Source organism: Dipteris shenzhenensis, chromosome 25 (genome assembly GCF_047967505.1).
Source record: "Dipteris shenzhenensis isolate YYH24624 ecotype China chromosome 25, Dip_SZ_1.0, whole genome shotgun sequence".
In the NCBI taxonomy this organism is placed as follows: Eukaryota; Viridiplantae; Streptophyta; class Polypodiopsida; order Gleicheniales; family Dipteridaceae; genus Dipteris; species Dipteris shenzhenensis.
This window is the reverse complement of record NC_141620.1, coordinates 34,763,663-34,770,704: the sequence shown is the minus strand read 5'-3', so window position 1 is coordinate 34,770,704 and position 7,042 is coordinate 34,763,663.

Here is a 7,042-nt window from a genome sequence, read left to right as displayed (position 1 = left end):
CTGTTTGTAAACTCCACCGGAGTGCGAATGATGAGCAACATAGAAGTTTTAGGACCTCCTGAGTCCACCGGAACTGACAGATCTGCAAATGGTTGCTCCAAACTTGAGTTCCAACACCCAAAAAACGCAGGAACTGACACAGTGAGTCAGAAATCCACTGAAATGATCCCAGATTCAAGAATGAAGGTGTTTCCAAGCTCCTGAAGTAATGTGGACACCAAAAGCAAGCAATAGTTGCCTCTATAAGTCAATACGGAGTCTCTGTCATCGAACGGAACAGGAAAAAGCTCAAAAAACGACTTTTTCTTTGAAAGCTCTTAACAGGCTCTCAAAACCACTTCACAAAGCCAAAATGACTTTTCCAAAGGTTCCTCCAAGGTCTTTGCACACTCGGATGCAAGTAAAGTCACCCACAAAGCTTCCCACAGAGCTTCTCCTTCCTCCCACAGAGCTGCTGAGCTTCAAAGCATTCACGCACGCTCAGCTAGATCACCCGGGCTCTGATACCAGTTGAGAGTGCTCTCAACGGAAGCAAGAACGGAAGAAGGAGAGAGAGAGAGAGAGACAGAGAGCCACACAAGTTTTGGTGGGTGCAGAACCACCCTAATCTTCTTTTACATTCATTTATATATGTGTTTGAGTATTGTACATAACCGGGGTAAAGGCACAGTGACCTTTAACCCCCACATAAAAATAGGTAACGGAGCTATAACTCCAAGAACCAGCACGGTGGTCTCTCCAAGACAACCTTGAATTTTGGGCAATGACAGGTGGTCACACCAGAGATTGCACTGAGGCGATGATCAGAATGATAGATTGCATCTCATTATTACGCTAAAAACTAGCGCGGTGGTCTCTCTAAGCCAACGTATCATTTGCATGGGCTACGAGAAAAAAAGTAGCAAAAGGTTGCATGATGATAGGTGGTCAGAGGCCAGAGACTATGCTGCAGCCGTGTTCAAAATGATAGATTGCGTCTAATTATTATGTCAAGCTGAACCAGTGCGGTGGTCTCTCCAAGCCAACCTTCAATTTTAATGATCTGCATGGGTGCATGCCTAGTGACAGGTGGCAAAGCTACAGCAGCAAAAGGCTACATGATAATAAGTGATTAAGCGGCGTAGGCCAGAGACTGCACTGTGCGAAGTAGTGCAAAGATGCCATGTGTTGAGCTATGTCGTGTTCTAAACAAATAGATTGCATCTCATTCTTACGCCAGTGCGCCTTCATGACATCGAGAAATTTTTCGATGAGAGCGCGGGTTGGCGCAAAATTCAAATATTCACCTAGAAGTGCATCGCATCATGGCCCCAAAATGGCCTTGAAAATAGTTTTGCGATTGGCTACACCCAAGCTAACGTTGACCCCTTATTGAGTTTATTTTATTGAGAAAATAATTGAGATGCTTTCATTAATTTTGGAAAGGAACTATTTGTTGTATAAACTCCAAATTTATTTTTAAAACTTTTAATTTGTATTTATCTTATTGAGTTTATTTTATTGAGAAAATAATTGAGATGTTTTCATTAATTTTGGGAATGAGCTATTTGTTGTATAAACTCCAAATTTGTTTTCAAAAACTTTTTAAGGCTATCAAAGTTTTTATATTAACCTTGAGGAAACGTTGTACATCATCAAAGTTTATCCATGAAAGATCATCTGGCCCAAGAGAGGCCTAAAACCTTATAAAAAGTGAAGACAAACAAGATATAAATCATCTTTAGATCTTCTTGTATAAACAAGAGGGGACATGAAAGGAAAAACTGGAAGTCTCTATATTGAATCCTGCATTTTGAGCAAGAGTAGTAGCAGCAGTACTAGGGACACCCTGTATAGGATCAACATAGATCTCAAAAGTGTGAGAAAAGGCTGAGTTGGAGGGCCAACACGTCCTTTGCTTTGGGAAAATGGGTGTTGTGTGGAAGGGACAATAGCCACAATGCTGGAGTCAGTTAAGGGAGATCTTGTGTCAAGAAAATGAGGCAGCTGTCATGTTCTTTAAAGATAAAACACCTACTCTTGCGATATGAAATGGTTGCATATTTCAACCTTGTGTGTTGCAAGTTATAAGCCTCTATCTAAAATTCAACCTTGCATGGCTCCATGCATCTCGTTGGACTCATTGTCATTCGTTTGTTGCTTGTTGCCAAGTGTCATGCAACTACCCTATCATCGTGCAGCACTAGCTACTTGTTTCCAGCCCATTGTGAATCCACCCTACCAACTCTAAGAGTCCATTGTGAAGCGCCTTCATCTATGTGCCCTTCAACTTGGTTCTGCTAGCTCTAGCTCCTTCAAGTCATTTGTCTGTGCTACCCTAGCTCATCATTACCAAGATTCCACCCTAGCTCATCGTGTAGTAGCCTTACTCATATGCTCTGCACCTACAACTTGGACTAGTGGTCATCTGCTCAGTTTGGGTGCTCACCAAGGTCTCTCGATATCTATCTCAAAAGGTCTCATTCAACTGATGCTCGTTTGCTCAGCTGATCGACAAGAAGCAAGTAGAGTCGACTAATAGAAGGAAGCAATTGGAGACACCAACAACACTAGAGCACTGCAAGCTCTCATTCAACTTGTCTGTGCCTCTCTCTATCGAATTGTCATTTGTCTCTGTGTGTGTGTGTGTGTGTGTGTGTGTGTCTCTCTCTCTCTCTTTCCATCCTAAATTGGTTTCAGAACTGATCTTGGGTTGAAAAATAAAAGGCAAAGCCTTGGACTTCATCCCTAAACTAAGATCAGTTTCAAAATCGATCTTTGGTAAAAGTTATTTCATCCAATATTAGCTTTAAAACCAATCTTGGGTGAAAGGTAAAGCATAAGCATTTCATCCCCATCCTGGACTTCATATGGGATGAACCTTAAAGAAAATGTTTTGAAAAATTAAAAGTAGTTATAGCTATAGCTCTTGTCTTAACTAGCCCTAATTTCCACTTTGTTGGAAATGTCATTCTGTACTATGTTAAGGTCCCCACCAATGCATATCTTGGGCTGAGCTTCCTATAGGCTAGCTCTCTCTCTCTCTCTCTCTCTCTCGGTCCACCTTTGGTAGGTGGCGTGGGAGATCTCTATGGAGGCCAACAAACCCGACTCTCATTGTCTCTCCTCTTGCCACTCGTGCATGAGTCTTTCCATAGTATTGGGATCTAGCTTCACGAGAAATTTGCAAGCCTTCTCCATACTACTACCCAAGGTAGTACTATTGGAGGAGGGCCACTTTTTACCCTTACCACTTGATCCTCCCCTTGACATCCTTCACAAAATGAGATATGATAGTTTATATAAAAAATTTAAGAGATTTAATTTAAAATTTAGAATGCATTTTATTGAAACAAACACGTTTTTAGGGAGGGTGAGGATTCCCGAGAACAGAATGGTGAAGTCTCCATCCACTTTAGCACTGTGTTCCTGGGAAGCCTTGCCCTTGAATAAATGCATACATTAATTTTGAAAGAAAAGGAAGGTGAGGGAAAGTATATAGGCTTGAATCATATGCTTATGCTTATGCATATTTATAAAAATTTAAAAGCCTTAAGCATATGCATATGCCTCAAGCCCGGCATAAAAATTGTAAGACTTAAGCATATGCATATGCATATGCTTCAAGCCTATAGACTTTGCAAATTCAACTAATTAAACACACATTCATTTTGAAAGAAAGGGAAAGCCTCGGGAAGCATATAGGCTTGAAGTATATGCTTATGCATATGCTTAATGCTTTAAAGCTTTATGCATATGCATAAAGCTTAAAGCTTTAAAGCATATGCTTAATCTGCTTTAAGCTTTAAATCATATGCTTTATGCACATGCATAAAGATTAGATCTTCAAAGCATATGCTTATGCTTACATCTTTAAAGCTTTATGGATATGCATATGATTTAAGCTTTAAAATTAAATAAGCATATGCATAAAGATTAAATCTTTGAAGCATATGCTATGCATAAAGCTTAAAGCTTTGAAGCATATTCTTAAAGCTTTATGCATATGCATAGCGTTTAAAACTTTAAAGCATATACTTCAAGCTTTAAATGTTTAAAGCATATGCTTCAAGTTTTAAATCTTTAAAGCATATGCATACAGCTTTAAAAGCTTTAAAACTTTGTGCAAATGCTTCAACCTGGAAATAAAGCTTTCAAGATTTAAACCTATAGGCCCACTTATTCAACACATTCGTTTTGAAAGAAAGGGACAACATATGTTTCAAGCCTATTTCTAAAAAACATTCATAAAGCCTAACGCGCATTGTCAATTTAAATAATTAGACATACATACTTTTGAAACAAAGGAAAGGGGAGGGGAAAATGTAAAATTAGGGAAAGGAATGAGTAAGCTGAAAAGTAGAAGGAGAAATAAAAGAGAGAAGAAAAAGGAAAGGAGAAAAGGGAGAAAAAGGAAAAGAGAAAAGGGAGAAAAGAGAAGAAAAAGGAAAGGAGAAAAGGGAAAAAGGAAATGGAGAAAAGGGAGAAAAGAGAAGGGACAAAAGGAAGAAGGAAAGGGAGAAAAGACAAGAGAGAAAAGGAGAAAATGGAAAAATAGAATGAGAAAAGAGAAGAGAAAGGGAAAAAATAGAAGAAAAGGAAAATGGAAGGGGAAGTGTTGACTCTATGTCAACATGGACTTAAATAGCATAGAATATGTGTGTAGAGTAGCAAAAAAGCTCCGCTTGTACTTGCATAAGGCTAGGAATAACCTCTCTTAGGAATCCAACATGCATGTCCTAAATTCAAGTTCTACATATGATTCCTACTTGCAACTCCTACATGCAAGTTTTACATATGATTCCTATATTTAATTCCCACATGCAACATGAAACTTCAATATGTGCATCCTAGATGAAAGTTCTACATGTTGAGAGAGAAAGTTTTACAATTCCTACATACCGAGAGAGAAGCTCTCCAACTTGTGTAAATATCCCATAATTGAATGAAACCCACACTCTTTGGGGTATTCTATTGAGTTCTACTTTGGTGTTCCATGGAATTCTCTCCAAGTTTCCATTCTCCCTTGCACTCCATGTCCAAAAGCATGTCCTAACCTTTCCTCCTACTCCCAACTCCTCCAACCTTGCAACTCCTCCTCTCCCTCTCCTCCTCCCTTCTCCTCTCTCTCTTCCACCCCCAATGCTCTTACACTTTCTTCCCCTCCCACTACTATTCTCCCCCTAAACCCTTACCCTCTTAGCTTAGTTCCTCAACCCTTTGAGCTCCATAATCTATGAGGGAGATGAGTTCTCCACCATGTACTCTACTCTCAACCTTGAATCCTCCTTCTAATCTTGAAACCCCTTTTGAACCCTGGAACCTCTTACCTAAATCCTCCCTAAATCCCTTCTAAACCCTGAACCTCATTCTAACCTTTAAGCTCTTTCTAGACCTTTCAACCCCTGATAGAGGTGAAAGCCTTCGTTACCCCAACCATGTTGATGAACGTTACTTTCATACATGTATGCGCAATGTTTTCTTCCCACAATTAAGCCTACGTCCCTCATCGGAATAATACCCGAGGTCCTAAGCTACAATTATACTACAAACAACCACATTGATATTTCTGTAGGTGACAAAAAGCCTCAAAACCCTGCATACCCTAAACACCCTGCTCTTCTTGTGGAAGCTATGGGAAAGAGCCAACATTTGGTACCATTGCTAGGGAGACTAGCATCTCAAATAACAAGTAGACATACACAAAAAAAGGATCTGAGATAACCGTGAGACATTATGGGCACGGGAAGGCTCTAGGGTTTTTAACCCTAACCCTATTCCCCCCCCCCCTTCATTCATATAAAAACCCTCTCCACCCCCTCATTCTTTGTCTTCCACATCTTGCAATTCCTCCTCTCCCTCTCGTCCTTACTTCTCCTCTCTCTCCTCCACCCCCATACTCTTACATCTTCTTTGTCTCCCACTCCTATGCTCCCCCTAAACCCTTACCCTCTTAGATTAGTTCCTCAACCCTTGTATGCGATGCAATCCTAGAAGATAGCCATCTCAAATCTTAAGCTCCAATTGTTAGCACAAAATAATGAGGCAATGGAAGACACCACAAATGAAGTCCCACTACAGTGCATGATGGTGGTGTACCAAGAGCTTGTGGCTGCTCTATAAGCCAAAGATCATCTCAAAGAATGAGTTCTTATCCAATGGAAATAGCTCCAACTCAATATCATATCTACTCATCCAAACATAAAATGAGAATGTTCCATAGGGGCAAAAGCTCTGTGCAAAATTTGCCAAGACTTGTCCAAAGATGAAAAACATATCTTATGCCTATCCACACATGCTAGGTTTACTGCACTCAAGATGGATGCTTTCATAGCATATGTATGTCTCACAGTCAGTCCTCCCCTTAGGGTCATTGGTTGTTTATTTCCATTACTACAAAATCTATCACTCTTATCTATAGGGCATGGCATAACCAACATCCCACCCTTGTAGCTGATGATCCCATCGCACCAACAAAAAGAAGTGTCAGAGGATGACATGGCCTATCTCAAATTTAACTTACCATATCTAACCACTCTCTATGCCAATCTCATAACCTCACTTATCCTTGTTACTACCACCCTCTTAACCTTCCCTGATCTTGAGCCAAATATTTACTCCTTTCATTGCCTCTTTGCTCATGCCTCTCACCACTTTCAACTTTAAATCCAATATTCATAAACTTACTAGGCCCTTATACCTAACTTATTCCCTTCCCTTGCTACTCCTACCCTTGAGGATTACAAAGCTGCTCATCCCATTTGCCCAGTTCTCCCCCCCCCCCCGCCCCTTCGATTCCCCTCCCACCCCTTCCGCCCCCTCCGATTCCCCTCCCAACTAACACTCTTCCATATTACTCCCTCATGTCCTTAGATTCTCTCCATGCATCGCCATCACCTTCGACACTACTTGTGATGCCATCAGCAACAATGGACCCCATCTTTGATTTTGAATATCAAGATCCAAATAATCCAAATTGCATTCCCATGCCAAATTCCAATGATGGGTATAATTTTAATGTAATGCCACTTCCTAGTAATCCCATCAAGGATCTTTGGAACAA